This window comes from Chanodichthys erythropterus, chromosome 21, assembly GCF_024489055.1.
Source record: "Chanodichthys erythropterus isolate Z2021 chromosome 21, ASM2448905v1, whole genome shotgun sequence".
NCBI classification, from domain to species: domain Eukaryota; kingdom Metazoa; phylum Chordata; class Actinopteri; order Cypriniformes; family Xenocyprididae; genus Chanodichthys; species Chanodichthys erythropterus.
The window spans coordinates 2428383-2446774 of NC_090241.1; positions in this window are offsets into that span (position 1 = coordinate 2428383).

The window sequence follows — 18392 nt, forward strand, 5'->3', positions numbered from 1 at the left end:
AAGATTACATTTCCTTGTGTGACGTCCCAGTGCGTTTGTGTTTTTAGATGCTGTCTGGAGGGAGCGTGGCTGAACCACCTGACACCTGCCATGCCCGGCCCTAAAATGTTTCCTTGTTTATGTTATACTTATGTTTGTTCTTCTTGCATTAAAATAAATGTTTTGCAAAGAAGTGGGGCGTCTGGTCTCCTATTTGTTGCAGCCTAAGAGCCAGTTGTAACAAGTGGGGGCTCGTCCGGGATGTGTGTAATGGAAATGTTCAGTATGTCATCATCACCTGTTATGTACCATCTCAAGCCTCTCACAGAGTCTGCACAATTAATTTGTCAACTTTTTCATTAACCATGATATAATTTACAGCACTGTAAATCACTGAGAAGAGTCACAAGAGATTTGAGAATCTTACATCATAATGTTGGCAAATCAGCTTGAGTTTTACCATGACAGCCAATTCATCTGTAAAGCGAGGGAGGGTTATTATTCTAATAAAATGTGATTCTATTGAAACATCAGCCAAGTGAATACAGTTAAGAGTTTGGAAGGTGTTACTCTGCGTTTATGCTTTCCTCTGGTGCATTATTCATTTGAGGTCAAGGAAGAATTTTACGCTACATGGAACAAAATAACACAGAAATCCATAGTGAAGATATGTTGATATGCACACCTGTTTTTAAGCACTAAATCTTCTATGATTTCAAAATGGAATGTTGAACATTTGTGGATCATTTCTTCTGCTGCTCCCTGAATCAGTAGTCTCACAAGAGCCTTGATCATTTTGTAAGTTTGCTGGCGAACAGCTACATTCTGTTAGGAGCCCCATTAGTGAGAGGGAAGGGTCAAAGGGCTCATTTCCCCCCATTGATTAATAGTTTGATTATGTGCTAAGGTGCATGCTTGCAGTGTATGTGCATGCATTTACATTAACTGACCTGGCTTTGTTTCACAGAGCCATAAAGAGATTCCTGTCTGCTGATTGCACAAACACCATTATGTACAGTACACGTTTGTATAATCATTGCTCACAAGAGAGCTGAGGCCTGCAGTTTTCAGGGGAGACTTGATGGGATAGTACATCCAAAAATAAAACTTTTGGTCATAACTTATCTTCATGTTGTTCCAAACTTGGATGACTTTCTTTCTTCTATACAACATCATAGAATATTTTTTGAAGAATCCTTCGAAAAAGGTGTAACAATGGACCCCATTGACTTTCATTGTGTGGAAACACTGTAAACCCTAATGCTAAAAAAAAAAAAAACAATAATTGGTTTGAGTAGGGTAATCTTAAATTAAACAAATGAGTTCAATCAAATTAACTTTTATGAGTATTTACAACTTTCTTTTTCTTTTGAGTTCACAAAACTGACACATTTTAAGTAATCTGAATTATTTCATTGATTTTAGTTTTATAAACTTGTTTTTTTTAATCTTGACAAATCTAAATGTAAAAATTTAATAAAAAAAATGAATATTTTTTTCTTCTTTGGGTTTAATGTTAAGTAGGAGATTTAGTAGTGTTTAATGTTTAGCTATGCTAATGTAGAAAAGTGTCTGTTATGTCGGGTTTTTTGGGGGGTTACCAAACCATCATGTTGACGAGTGGATCATGAGCTTAGTTTGAGAGAAGGTATATTTTAAAGGGTTAATTCACCCAAAAAATAAAATTTCTGTCATTAATTACTCACCCTCATGTCGTTCCACATCTGTAAGATCTTTGTTTATCTTCGAATTAAGATATTTTTGATGAAATCTGAGAGTTTTTTTTTAATCCTCAATTGAAAGCAACGAAATTACCGTTATTCAAGGTCCAGAGAAGTAGTAAAAACATCGTTTAAACAGTCGACGTGACTAGAGTGGTTCAAACTTAATGTTATGAAGCAACAAAAATACATTTTGTGCACGAAAACAAAATAAAAATAACGACTTTATTCAACAAATTCGTCTCAGTATTGGCCAGCTCTGGTCACGTGAGCAGCACAATGCATGCATGTGTTATGAAGATGAACGAAGGTCTTATGGGTTTGGAACAACATGAGGGTGAGTAATTACTGACAGAAATGTCATTTTTGGGTGAACTAACCCTTTAAATTGTCTGTATTAGCTATGCTCTGCTAATGCTACCAAATCATTGTGTTACCCATTCACAAGTTAACATTTACTGAAGTATTTAATTAAAGCTAGCAAGTTAAAAATATTAAGTTGAGATTACATGATAATTTGAAGTTAGATGGATAGTTTATGCAAATATTTCAAGTTAAGAGCAAATAATTTTGATGTAACTGATTACCTCAAATTTTTTTTGCGCTTTGCCAACTAATTTGGGTTTATAGTGTGAGATTGTTTGTGCTCTACAGAAGAAAGAAAGTCATATATTTTTTGAAAAAAAAAAAAAAAAAAAAAAAAAAAAAAAAAAAAATGAGAGTGTGTAAATGATGGCAGAACTTTATCAGATTTTTGCAAGACCTATTCCCTTTGAATTAAAGTAAAGGGCATGGACAGAGTCTATGTAGGTCATTATTTCAAAATCTCTAGTTCTAGTGCCAAGAGTTGCTGTGTGAAACTTGCATGAATCTCTTCTTTCAGAGCTTTGGCTAGAAAACAATTTGGTTTAAGGGCTAACAAATAAATAAAGTCAAAGGAAGATTTGTTCCACTCCAAGTTTTGTAAGCTTTGTGGTTGACAGCCTTCCATAACTGTGAAAAAATTCTAAATCCTATTATTACATGAACCTCATGTAATCAAAAGGAAATAAATACGCTGCTTTTGTATTTGGGATAGTGATACTTCATGATTGCAACCAGGGATAATTATCTTGTGGAATAAAGCCATTATGTGCCATAGTGCAGATTGGCCTTGATTCCGCTTTGTTTAGAATTCCAGACAGATAATAGCAAATAACTCGAGGCCCTTTGTATAAAACACAGACATAATGAAGGCTCAGAATGCCTGCCTTTCAGACTAATGTGAGGGAGATAAACAAGGTGAAAATGCTGTGCTTCACTCTGTGGCGCCGAGTCGGCATGTCTCAAACTTGAGGAAGGGACGGGGAGGCATAAATACTCTCTTGTGCTTCTCCCCCACTGACCATTGCCACATCTTTGAGCAGATAAGAATCAGCAAACATACTGTATGGGCTGAGACTCAATCAGAGAGATCATAAAGCACTTCTTCTCTATTATAACTTGAGTCTGGCTGCATCCTCCCCTGACACAGTTCAAAGACACTTGGATAGAGAAAAGACACTTCACAAATAAGCACATCTTGAGGAGCGTTTGGTTGAGGTGCATACCAGCAAAACACCCTTGAACTATGTCTTTGGTCCACCGTCTGTGCGCTGACCTACAGAAAATGGTTTAATTGTAGCACTGTTGACCCTGCACTGAACCACTTCCTTCTTAGGTACAAAACATCCCAATTAGAAGAGCTACAACCTTGGAAGTATCAGGGGAGACTTTTTGGTGCACAGTTATACCTCAAGCACAGAGCAGATGTTTTCGATAAAATAAAGAATTAGACTGGCACACCATTAATTAGGTTTTGGTTGAAAGCTTGATTCTTTTATCTCATGAATTTCCTGCCAAAGTTCCCAGCTTACTAATGAAATAGCATGAGAATAATGTCTCCAGCATCTCAAGTTTATGTAGCAGATTTGTTTTTATTTGAAAAAACGTATTAACCCGTAATGCACTTTTCCAATTCAGTTACGAGACACCATTAATAAATACAAGGAGACAAGATGAGGAAATGCTGAAGCATACTCTAAAAAATGCTGGGTTAAAAACAATCCAAGTTGGGTTGAAAATGGACAAACCTAGTTATTGGGTTGTTTTAACCAAGCAATTGGGTTAAATCTTTGCCCAACCTGCTGGGTACCTTATTTAACTCAACTATTGTTTGAAAATGACTGTATTGCTTGCTTTAAATGAACCCAAAACATGTTGGAAAATAACAATTATTAATATGTTTAATAAATGTACATTAATAAGTTTAATGAATAATAATTAAGTAAACAATTATTAAATTGCTTCATAAATGTTCACCTTTTGATTATTATTGTTGCTTCTAGTAATTATCTGTCTGATTTTTAATTTTGGGTTCATTTTAAGCCAACCATATAGTCATTTTTTAAAAAAATACTTGGGTTAAAATAAATCTATCCAGCATGTTTAACCCAGTCGCTGGGTTAAAACAACCCAACCCAATTTTCAACCCACTTTGAGTTGTTTTTAAGCCAGTATTTTTTGGAGTGTATATTCAGCTATGCTGAGGTATGGGAATGGGAAATAAGGCCCAACGCCCTCTTTTTGATCTTGTGACTTAACAAATGAAAGAGTTTTGTGTAGACTTGGTAAACAGAGAGAAATATTACCACCTGAAAGAGGTTATCTTTGGCATGGACTCTTCTTAAAACAACATCTCACCAACACTCAATCTGAGATGGGAGCTCTTGGATAAGAAGCAAGCTTAAAGACAAAAGAAAAGCAAATAAATGGTGTCTCATACCTGTTTTGACCTGTATTGTGGCTAGCTGGACCTGCTCCAGATTCAATTAGAGATTAACTGGGTCCCTAAGCCTCTGCCTGGGGTCCCTGAATCCATCTAATAGAGCTGACCAGGGTAAAGCAACATAGAGGTCAAGCTACACTATGGGTAATTTTATGGCTATTTGGGGAAAATCAAACTCTACAGCTGTCCCTCAGAGAAGAGCTTATGTTCTTTTAGACAGCCATGGGAAAAGTACACTGGTGGATAATCTGAACCACACTTTGACAAGTTATGCACCATGTGAGAGGTCCTTCAGATAAATTTCAAGCATCAAAAACGTATCTCTTTTCTGGCAAAAGAGAATGAATGCTGCGAAAAACATACAAAACACATCCAAAATGGGATAGAGCTTTGCGACTGACTGTAAAAATAGCTTTGACACAAAATCTGAGGTGTATTTTTACAGACTGCTGAAAGCTACATAAAAAGAAGCATATAGGTCGCTGCAATTCACAGAAAAAGCTGGACTCCATGCAAAGAAACATGTTTTGCAGTTATCATTTTGTATCAAAATGTTGGATTTTGGGGTAAAATCATACCCTATATATTGTATTGTTATATATTGAGTTGACAACTCATCAATTAAATATTTACCATCTTATATTCTGCATAATTGGATGTTTCTAAATAAACATTGACAAAACTAGACAAGTTTAGGGCTGGACGATATGACGAAATATATAACATTGATATAAGTGATCACTCCGATTCCTATATTGTATTTATATAAAGCGTTCACAGGCAGATTTGCTTAATGTATTTCAAAATCCGGCACATATAAATGTCAGGAAACACGATTCCTGGCTGCATTTCAATATCCATAGATTAGGTTTCTTTGACATGTCATAAGGAACACTTTTGAGCCCAACCTTTAGTGTAATCATTTGTTTTACTTGTGTTTTCGCAGTTTCCTCTATTGAATCCAGTCATCCAGCAGGTTCTTTTCCCACTCAGTCCAGCTGAGGGAGTGCGTTCCTTAGGGAAAGTGACGTTGATGAATACCCTCTATTCCTGTCCCTGAATTTGGCATTTGTTGAGTTCTGATCACAGTCCAAGTCACAATCGTTACGCACCTGACGTTTTAAAAACACGGCGCTCCCATTGAAAACAATTGGAAAAATATGCGGTTATTTTACAGTGCTGTAGTTACATTGCAATTACTCAAAGTACTATTAATTAACTACATGTACTTACTATAGAGTTACAGTTAAGGTTATGGTTTGGTTTAGGGTTAGTTACTTGTAATTATGCATAATTTACTGTTATTACTATAGTAGCGTGTTACTACAGCACTGTAAAATAAAGTGTTACCAAATATGCTATGATCTCTGAAGCTTAAATGATCATCCATCACAAGTCCAAGGTTCCTGGCTGTCCTGGAAGGAGTTATTCTTTATGAACCTAGTTGAAAGGAGAGATTATGAAGAAGTGTTGGGTTGGCACCGACCACAAGCAGTTCCATTTTTGCAAGGTTGAGTTGAAGGTGATGGTCCTTCATAAAGGCAGAAATGTCTGTCAGGCAGGCTGCGATGTGAGCAGCAACCATCAGTTCATCTGGTTGGAACGAGAGTTGTGAGTCATCAAAATAGCAGTGATAGGAAAAACCATGTTCCTGAATGACAGATCCTAGTGATAACATGTAGACGGAGATGAGAATTGGTCCAAGCACTGAGCCCTGAGGTACCCCAGTAGCAAGATGATGCGACTTAGACACCTCACCTCTCCAAGGACCTAACTTCTTTACCTTTAAGTTCTTGTTTATTGACATTAATGATTGCTAAAGCAATATAACACTCACAATATATACTTAATGGTCTGAATATAACAATCACGCTCATAGTAGTAACAACAGATCTTGTGCTCGTGTAATATTGCTCATTTACATTCAGTTGTAAATACAATGCTTTCTTTTAGCTTGATAACAGGCCAAATTACACTGATCAATCTTGTAAATGAACTAAGTTTTAATGTTCCTGGTAGGTTGTGAACAATGTGTTGTGCAAAAGCATGGCTGAGCTCCAAATGTTCTAGATCGGATGAAGACCACAGATCTCACGAGGCTGTGTGACACATGTATATAACTCTGGTTTCCAGTGACATCATAAACCAATAATGTCTGTCACACTACAGCCCCTATCAGTAAAAGCCCAAAACCTGTTAAAAGTAAAGTCACAGCACCACCATAAATGTCACAGAGAATGTATTAAGGCTGCAAATGAAACCAAGAAAAAGAAAAGAAGCCCACTAGGAGCCCTTAATCCATCTAGCAAATACTTCTAAGAACAATAGTAAACCCAAAGCCAAGCAGATACTGTTCAGTGTTGTGTACACTATTACGTCAATGTATACCTCCATCCTGGACATTAAATATGGTAAAAGACCCTGAGAATATGCATTAGGTCCGACAGATAGCACTTTTATTTATCCAATGGTGTTTGGTGAATAATGCCTTTAACCCAAGATATTACATGCGAGACTAATCTTTTGTTTACACTGGTGTGCCTTTCTCTCTCTTGCTGAGGGGGCGCAGAAACAGTAATCTGCATTTAATCTGACCACATCTTCCTGTTTAGAGTGACAGTCTTCCAGTCTTCCACTCTGTGGTGAATGATGCTGATGGATATGATCTGTCTCTTTCTTATCCTCCCTCACTGTCGTCTTCGTTCGACCCATTTCCTCTTCCACATATACAAATTCCTTTAACTCTATTGGCCAACTGTACATGATTATGATCTGCTGTTATCACACACTCGATTAAAAATCAAGCACCACTCCTGGACTGTGGGAAAGAAACTATTCTCAGACTGAAATATCATAACCTGGCATGTTTAGCCTGTATGTTTATTAATAACTTGACAATTTGAATGAAGCAATACTCAAATGTACAAACCTGATTCCAAAAATAAAAAACAGAATGCAATGATGTGGAAGTTTCAAATTTCAATATTTTATTCACAATACAACATAGATGAAATATCAAAAGTTTAAACTGAGAAAATGTATCATTTTAAGGGACAAATAAGTTGATTTTAAATTTCATGGCATCAACACATCTCAAAAAAGTTGGGACATAGCCATGTTTACCACTGTGTGGCATCCCCTCTTCTTTTTATAACAGTCTGCAAACGTCTGGGGACTGAGGAGACAAGTTGCTCAAGTTAAGGAATAGGAATGTTGTCCCATTCTTGTCTAATACAGGCTTCTAGTTGCTCTTAGGTCTTCTTTGTCACATCTTCCTCTTTATGATGCTCCAAATGTTTTCTATGGGTGAAAGATCTGGACTGCAGGCTGGCCATTTCAGCACCCGGATCCTTCTTCTACGCAGCCATGATGTTGTAATTGATGCAGTATGTGGTCTGGCATTGTCATGTTGGAAAATGCAAGGTCTTCCCTGAAAGAGACGACGTCTGGATGGGAGCATATGTTGTTCTAGAACTTGGATATACCTTTCAGCATTGATGGTGCCTTTCCAGATGTGTAAGCTGCCCATGCCACACGCACTCATGCAACCCCATACCATCAGAGATGCAGGCTTCTGAACTGAGCGCTAAAACAACTTGGGTTGTCCTTGTCCTCTTTTGTCCGGATGACATGGCGTCCCAGTTTTTCAAAAAGAACTTCAAATTTTGATTTGTCTGACCACAGATCAGTTTTCCACTTTGGCCCAGAGAAAACACTTGCACTTCTCGATCATGTTTAGATATGGCTTCTTTTTTGACCTATAGAGTTTTAGCCGGCAACGAGGAATGGCACAGTGGATTGTGTTCACCGACAATGTTTTCTGGAAGTATTCCTGAGCCCATGTTGTGATTTCCATTACAGTATCATTCCTGTATGTGATGCAGTGCCGTTTAAGGGCCCGAAGATCACGGGCATCCAGTATGGTTTTCCGTTACACAAAGAGATTGTTCCAGATTCGCTGAATCTTTGGATGATATTATGCACTGTAGATGATGATAACTTCAAACTCTTTGCAATTTTTCTCTGAGAAACTCCTTTCTGATATTGCCCCACTATTTTTCGCTGCAGTATTGGGGGAATTGGTGATCCTCTGCCCATCTTGACTTCTGAGAGACACTGCCACTCTGAGAGGCTCTTTTTATACCCAATCATGTTGCCAATTGACCTCCAGCTGTTCCTTATATGTACATTTAACTTTTCCGGCCTCTTATTGCTACCTGTCCCAACTTTTTTGGAATGTGTAGCGCTCATGAAATCCAAAATGAGCCAATATTTGGCATGACATTTCAAAATGTCTCATTTTCAACATTTGATATGTTATCTATATTCTATTGTGAATAAAATATAAGTTTATGAGATTTGTAAATTATTGCATTCCTTTTTTATTCACAATTTGTACAATGTCCCAACTTTTTTGGAATCGGGTTTGTATAGTCATTGTGTCCTGCTGTTTTTATTGTTAATGTAAAACTTCTGGAAACTATTTTGGAATTTGAAAGTCATAATTGTAGAAATGACTATACTCCACCCATGACCTCAAAAAGAAAAGAAAAGTCTATTTAGGTACATGCTGGGCGAATATGTCGAAACTAACCACATCTGTATGGACGCCAGCATCCAAACAAAGCCATGAGCACAGTCTATGGTCACTCCTAATGCTGGTGTTAAAATGGGCAGCGGGCTTCTACAACAGAGGTGAGGGATCAAACATAAGGAAATGATGGCAACGAACAATACCACCCAGCTCCTTCATTTTCTCACGCACTCCCACTGCAGCTAAACAGACACGGCTCAACTGGGAATTCCTGCCTCATTGTCCTTGGCAATCTTTTCAGTACAGAAACCCTTTAGTTGAACAAATAAACATGAAAAAATCTCAGAGATCAAAGTTTCTGATATGATGACTTGACCATCAGGTACTGTGTAATCTGATGGGAATCATATGCACCAATGGAGGGCTTCTAAAGCTTGGGACCCCAAATATGAGGATCCCCTTGTGAGGGACCTCTTTCTTATCACTATAAAAAATGCTGGGTTAAAAACAACCCAAGCTGGGTTGAAAATGGGCTGAAAGTGGACAAACCCAGAGATTGGGTTGATTTATCCCAGCGGCTGGGTTAAATGTTTGCTCAACATGCTGGGTAGTTTTATTTAACTATTGATAAAAAAAAAAAAAAATGAACCCAAAATATGTTGGAAATTTACATTTATTAATAAGTTTACTGAATAATAGTTAAACAATAAACATATATTAAATTGCTTATTAATAAATGTTCACCTTTTGATTATTATTGTTGCCTCTAGTAATTATGTGCCTGATTTTTAATTTTCACATATTTTGGGTTCATTTTAAGCCAGACATATAGTCAAACTGAAGCCAAAAATCATTATTAAAATTCTATCTGGAAAACATTTACGTTATAGTAAGTTAATGGTGTTTTATTTTTATGCCTATTATATAGTACTTTTAGACATAAAGATAAACATTTTCAATTCAGTTCAATAACACTTTTCATTATAAATATTTTTCCAAAGCAGCTTTAGAGATATTATTGTCCACCATGAAAGCTAAAAGTGAAAGTAGAGAAGAAAACATCTTAAAAAGATACGACGCAGGCTATTCTTGACAGTATTTATATTGAAAGGAATAAGAGATATTTTTTCCCCAAAATTATATGCAGATTTATTTCTTTTTTGCTGTTAAAAATGACTGTAAATAAAAAATATTCTAGAAAAAAAATCTTTAAAAGTAATCTTTTTTTTTTTTTTAAGTACACTTTTTTATTAAAGTTTTGCTGATTGTAGCTGCAAATAGATTTCCTCCACAAACATAAAAAAATCATGGAAAGGATTTCCACATGATTAAGTTGCTTTATTATGGAATTCTGTTATTCCAATTTAATGTACTTACGTTGGGTCAACTTAATTTTTTAAGGTTGATTCAACTTATTTACTATGGTTGGGCACAGCTTGACAAAACAACTGACTAAGGAAGAATCTATGTAAAATAGTTATGCCCAACTTACTCAATTCAATCATGGACAGTGGTTCCACATGATTGAGACAAGTAAAATCCAATAGAATCAACCATGTTAAATTAACTAGAATCAATTGTGTTCGTTTAAAATAAAATAAGCATATATAAATAAAAAGCAATAAATAAATATATATATTTTTTTTTCATAAACATTGATTTTTACAATTAATTCTTCTTGTTTAATTTTGTGATTTACATAACTTTTGTGATGTTCTGTGTTAGAAATCTAGATCTGATACTGGATTCATCCTAAGTTGCCTTAACCAAAAGCATTGTAAAGCCTATTGATCATAAGTTCATTGATGGTAATGGTTTTACAATCAACATAGTCTTACAATGCTTTTGGGAAATGCAACCCAGAGCACTACCACAGTGATTACTTTCTTATTAAAGTAATTTGAAAGTTTGTTAGCAGGTCCTCAACCCAAGCAGCAGTTCACCACAATGGTAACCCTAAAACTATTAATTAACAGAAACTTTTAAATACCAACATAATAGAACAGTAAACATTAAAAAGTCTTTCCATTTTGTCATCTTGCTAAAAACTGCTTAAAATAACACTTTATTTCAACATTTACACTCCTAGTTCAGCCCCTTTGCAAAGCATGATGGGAAGTAAAAAAAAATCCTGTTTGATTGATTCCTGGTTGGGTTTACTTGATTGAAACATGTTATTCCAATATGAAAACATCAAGTTAAGTCAAAGAGTAATCGTTTCAAGTCAATTTAACATGAATCAATCACATTTAAACCAGAAACCTGATACAATGGTGTTGAATCAAAATAAATTGTTTAAATAAAGTGAACAGCATCAAAAAATCGTTTTTTTGGAGTGAAAGACAAGCATAGACTTGCACACCTGCAGATTTTTATGTGGCCCACTGGCATGTCTTGTCGGGGTCTTTTGCTTTCAACTTTATCTGGACGAAACCTAACAGTCTAATAGTCCCAGAAGGTTCTCATTAGTCTATATTCCAGTGGGAAGATTTAAGTATATAGGTGATGAGAGAAGCCTGCATGTGCTCCGTCTGCCTGTGGAAACCACATGAACAATGATTAATCTCGACAGAGATTTATAGAGTGTAAAACCAAGGTCCCTGTCTGGACATCTTCCCTCACACATTCCTCCGTTCTGTGACTCCCGACACATGTGTCTTTTCTCAGGAGAACGGAAAAGTATAGCTTTGATTATTTTTTATCTCTGACAAATTTGTGGCTGTTCAGAGTGGAGGCGGACAGAGACATAGTCGCATGGCACCAGAAGAGAGGGATTTAAAGCATGTGTAGTGCTCCACACTGAGTTTCTCAGAACAATTATGAAGATTTTGACTCAAGAGAATTTGATGTGTTATGTGCCATATGTTATTTCTTTAAGTTCACATGATTACAAGTTTTGGATAAAAATCAACAGCTGTCAGGAGGTGAGAGAAAATCTAGCAGTATTAGGAAGCTGACCTTTGCTGACCTGGTCTGAACTTAGTGAGATAACACTTAACCCTCTGCTTGCCAAAATGTGTAGATCACCAGCTTTGAGAACCTGTCAGAATAATGTAATCTTTGATGGAGGAAAAACAACTAAACTTTTGCCTTGATAATTCTATTGCATTGCACTAAACAAGCAGCTCGTATCATTAATGTTGTAAAAAAATAAGAATAAAAAAGAGATAATTACGTTTTTATAAATGACCCACAAAATAGTACATGGCAAAGGAAAGAAACCATTAGAATGGGTTATTGTTCTGGAATGTTTTAGGTTTCATGTCTTGCCAGTTATGAGAAGGATCATTACACATTACAGTCTAAAAAACGCTGGGTTAAAAAATGGACAAACCCAGCAAATGGGTTGTTTTAACACAGTGGTTGGGTTAAATGTTTGACCAACCTACTGGGTAGTTTTATTTAACTCAACTATTGTTTAAAAATTACTGTATTGCTTGATTAAAATTTACCCAAAGTATGTCGTACAGTAACATTTATTAATATGTTTAATGAATAATAAATAAACAATTAAGCATGTATTGAATTGCTTATTACACTCTAAAAATGCTGGGATAAAAACAACCCAAGTTGGGTTGAAAATGGACAAACCCAGTGATTGGGTTGTTTTAACCCAGCAGTTGGGTTAAATGTTTGCCCAACATGCTGGGTAGTTTTATTTAACTCAACTATTGATTAAAAATGACTATACACTCTAAAAAATGTTTGGTTAAAAACAACCCAAGTTGGGTTGAAAATGGACAAACCCAGTTTTATTTAACCCAGCTACTGATTAAAAATGACTATATGTCTGGCTTAAAATGAACCCAAAATAGGTGAGAAATTAAAAATCAGACACATAATTACTAGAGGCAACAATAATAATCAAAAGGTGAAGATTTATTAATAAGCAATTTAATAAATGTTTATTGTTTATTATTCATTATCTTATTAATAAATGCTCATTTATTAAACATATTAATAAATGTTAATTTCCAGCATTTTAGGTTAATTTTAATTAAGCAATACAGCAATTTTTATACAACAGTTGAGTTAAATAAAACTACCCGGCATGTTGGGCAAACATTTAACCCAACCACTGTGTTAAAACAACCCAATTGCTAGGTTTGTCCATTTTCAACCCAACTTGGGTTGTTTTTAACCCAGCATTTTTTAGAGTGTATTAATAAATGTTAATTTTGGGTTAATTTAAGCAAGAAATACAGTAATTTTTAAACAATAATTGAGTTAAATAAAACTACCCAGCAGGTTGGGCAAACATTTAACCCAACTGCTGGGTTTGATCCTTTTTGACCCAGCTTGGGTTGTTTTTAACCCAGCATTCACCTTTTGATTATTATTGTTTCCTCTAGTAATTATATGTCTGATTTTTAATTTCCAACATATTTTGGGTTCATTTAAAGCCAGCCATATAGTTATTTTTAATCAATAGTTGGGTTAAATAAAACTACCCAGCATGTTGGGCAAACATTTAACCCAATCGCTGGGTTTGTCCATTTTCAAACCAACTTGGGTTGTTTTTAACCCAGCATTCACCTTTTGATTATTATTGTTGCCTCTAGTAATTATATGTCTGATTTTTAATTTCCAACATATTTTGGGTTCATTTAAAGCCAGCCATATAGTTATTTTTAATCAATAGTTGGGTTAAATAAAACTACCCAGCATGTTGGGCAAACATTTAACCCAATCGCTGGGTTTGTCCATTTTCAAACCAACTTGGGTTGTTTTTAACCCAGCATTTAGCTTTTGATTATTATTGTTGCCTCTAGTAATTATGTGTCTGATTTTTAATTTCCAACATATTTTGGGTTCATTTTAAGCCAGCCAGATAGTTCTTTTTAATCAATACAGTAGTTGGGTTAAATAAAACTACCCAGCATGTTGGGCATACATTTAATCCAATTGCTGGGTTTGTCCATTTTCAACCCAACTTAGGTTGTTTTTAACCCAGCATTTCATAAATTTCATAAGCACACTAGATATTCACAATGTTTTTGCTGGCATTTAAATTTCTTAAAGCGTGGGAAAACTGCTATCAGCGTTGTTGTTGACCGTGTCATTGTGCCAAACACACTGCTGTATTTATGGCCACTCAACATCCTCAGAGTGGCGGAAGTTAAACACACGGTCAAGAACAGGAATCTCGTCTGCACGCCATGTCGTCGCTGGCACATTTGACATGGCACAGAATTCTGCACAACAGTCTTATACAGCGTCAATCACATCAGCATCGGTTTGCTAAGTCATTCAAATCATTGTGCGTCTCATACACAGCCACAATGGACTCGTATTGTAGACTTGCGGACACAAAGATGGTTCTGTTGATAGGGGTCAAACTGGCTCCAGTCAGGAAATGTACATTCATCAGTTATCTTTGATTGCAGCCCCAGAACAAATAATCGGTCTCCAGTGATCACATACACTGTAGGAAACACTTTTGTTGGAGAGGCGACACATTCTCACAGACATTGAACATTATGAGGCCGACTCTAAGTCTGCTCACTCACAGAGAGACTGAACCATAACTGAGACTCTGAACTACAGCAAAACTGAAGAGCTTGAGAATGAGGTGGTTTTCTTTGGTATATTCTGCCACCTAGTGGACACTTTCAGTCATACACTATAAAATACAGATAAAATTGAAACCCTTTTCACATTATTATTATTATTATTATTATTTTTTGCTAAATTGTCAACTAAATATGTTAATCATATATAAAAAATATGTAATATGTAAGAAATGGGTATTAATGTTAATTAAAACTGCGGAAATTGCATGTATTTCAAAATCATTATTTTTCTGTCTTTTTATAATCTGAAAGTCACAAAAATTTACACTGTACACTATACACTGTAAAAAAGAATAGTTTGTTTACTTTAAAAAGTAAGTTAGCTGGTTGCCTTAAAATTTTGAGTTCACTGAAATTAAATATTATTAGTTAATACAATGAAGGCGATTTGTTTAATCAACAGAAACTCAAAATATTATGTTATCTGAACCACATTAATTCAAAACAAAAAATTAATTCAAAACAACTCATGAAACTATTTTTTTACTGTGTTCCCTGTCATTTCCACCACATATGCTTATGTGTTGTGTTTAATGGAAATCACATTTACACTGTAAAACTCAATAAGTTCAGAATACTCAAAACATTTGAGGAAACTTATTACCTCGAAACATTTAAGTTAACTAACTTATTTTTTTTAAGTTAGTAGAACTTAATTTTTTTGTGACAAGTGGGGCGGGGCCGAGAGCCATGGAAGTGGAGCAATGCTAGTGTGGTGCACAGGTGTCTCTCATTAACAATCACATCACTGGCATTCCTTCACTCCCACAGTTCTCAGCCTCGCCCTACTCAAGTACATATAGTTAATTTACATAAACATCACATTCAAATCTTGGTTAAATTAGTTAGTTAGCAAAAAACACATGCTATTATAACTATAAAAGAGACTGTCAATATACACTTGCATGTATGTAATCAAAAAACATATATATGTTTTAAACATAAAAGTATATGTGGTCTTAAAAGTTTTGCAGCCCATCCTCAACCTAACCACACGGTCTACTCTTCACCAGAATGGTAACCTTACAAAACTAACATAACAGAACCCCCTGTCAATCCCAACATAACACAACATTAAACACTAACTTATGTCTCCCTATGTTAATCTTATGCAAAAACACACAAAATAACACTTTATTTCAACATTTAGACAGTCTGATGCAAAGCATGCTGGGAACTAGAAATCTGCTGCAACTAAAACAGTTTAGTTTACTTGAAATATGTCAGTGCTGTGAACTCAAAAGTAAAAGAAGTTTTAAATACTCATAACAGTTAATTTAACTGAACTAATTTGTTTAATTTAAGTTTGTCCTACTCAAACGAATTAAGTATTTTGAGCATTAGGGTTTACAGTGTATCATGTTTGGAGTCCTTTGTCTTGTTAGAGAGTGTTCATTTCTTTTTGTTTAATTGGGGAAAGCTTTATATTTGATCTCTTTTGTCACATTGTGTCATATGATAACACAGATGTCACAGAATTACCCATGACAAGAAAACGAATGGTGATTTGATCCAGTCTCTGACATTTAAACCTCACGTTGAACCAAGACACGTTGTTCCAGGAACATAATTCATTGCCAAAACGCACACAAAATATTCAAACAACCCACAAACATCCATTTGAAGTCATTTAAACACTAGCAATATAAGTACATCTTTTAAAATTTGCTTGTGTCCAAGAGTTGCATAAGTGAGGTGTCCGTTTTCAGCTGGCTCCCACACTTGTTTATATTTACATGGATGATATACAGGGCCAACAAACTGTCTTCGATGACTTTTCATAAAGGTTACATGAAGCTCTAGAAGTGGGGTGTCAAACTCAGGGTCGGCACTGACCTATTTGCTGCCGTAGGCAAGATTTTATCTGGTGTCCCTTCCATTGCAGCCAATTCCACCACTGATCATAGTGTTCACTCACAAAGAAACTGCACAGCTTGTCTTGATTTATTTATGTATCTATCTATTTAAAACCTTATATGGGTCAAAAGTGTACAATATTGTATTTTTGTTTTACCAGTTTCAAGAAAGGTTTTAGTGTAATGACTGTGCAAAGGCATGTGGTATACTGTTCTCGGCGGGTACACGAGCACTGAACGGCCGCTGACGGCCTGGAGCTCGCACCTCCCAAAACGTCTAAACAAACTGTAAAATAGGCGCTATGATTAAAAGCGAATCACATATTTCAGGTACAAACAAATACATTCTCACCTAAAAAAAAAAAAAAACCTCTTAAAAATACAGGTACAAGTGTAGTATTTGTAAAAAAAAATGGTGGATATGACAGTCCCTTCAAGCAGAGCGATACAAACAGTGAAAAGGTAGGAGTGACGTTATCACTAGAATATCACATGGCTCTCAGCCAATCAGATTTCAGAACCAGAAAGAACTGTTGTATAAATATTTATATAATGAATAATTAATTACTAAATATAATTAAGGTCAAATTATTTTAGATTTTAAGAGAATTTCTGAACTTGACAGAGTATTATCTATATATTATTAGAGTATTAATAATATTTTGAATAATCTTTAATTTAATATATTTACTTTCAGTTTAAGTTTTAGTAATGCTTTTATTAACCTTTTTAAAAAATATTTCCTTATAGTTTTTTTTAGCTATTTTTATTTAAGTCTATAATAATATAGTACTACTTTTTTATTAATATTTCAGGTAGTTGCCAAGACAACATTTAATTTTTTTTCTTTTTTAAATTAATTTCATTATTTCATTTCATTTCATTTCATTTCATTTCATTTCATAATTTAATTTAATTTAATTTAATTTAATTTAATTTAATTTAATTTAATTTAATTTAATTTAATTTAATTTAATTTAATTTAATTTAATTTAATTTAATTTAATTTAATTTAATTTAATTTAATTTACAAAAGTGATCAACAACAATAACAACACATTTGTTTTTCTGCATGTTGGTTGCACCATGGAAATTTTGTTGATCGTACCACATGACGTTGATCTGGTGGACAAAGGTTTTTCAAATACGTTGAAAATATGTTGACCACTTATAATAATTAAATACTTAACATACTGTATACTATATGTTTTTTTTGCCACTTGAAAACATCTAATTTTGCTCCAAATAACCTTTGATGGGAACATGCTGGTCTGAACATGTTGTTTCAGCACACACGTGTGCGTGAGATGATTCTGCAACCAACACGACATACATCAATATGCTTTACTACGTACTGCAGTGTCCACCTGCTGTTTTGGAGCACATCTCCAGGAGGGAACAATGACACTTTCAGTGTAATATTGCTTAAGATGATGTCGAGGGGCGGCATGGCTGTCGACCATATGACTATTTGTTTACAAATTCACTGTGCTGAAGTTGTGAAACACCCAGCCATGCGCTGGAAAATCTGACCTGCACTGCCCATGCTCACCAACCACCTGATCTCTCTTCCAGAACCATACAGACGGATGTTGGTGGCAAGCGGCCATCAGGACAATGCAGCCTAAAACAGATTAAGTGGTACACAACTCACCCCTTGCTCAATTGTCCTAAAACGCCTCCTGACCTGCCATGTTGTTGCGCAGTCAGGGAAGTTCTGGATGTCTGGATGTCTACATGCCATCAGCTATCACATGGGTCTTGTTTGGCCTGACTTTGTGATTCACAAACACACTCTACTGCAGCTTGGGAAGGGAGGGGGTCGTGTTGCTAAGTTTGGCATGTGACTTGTTCTTCAGTGGGTTGTGTTGGAGGGCAGCATGTTTCTCCGAATCGAGCCGCACAAACAAGTGGTGGGAGCAA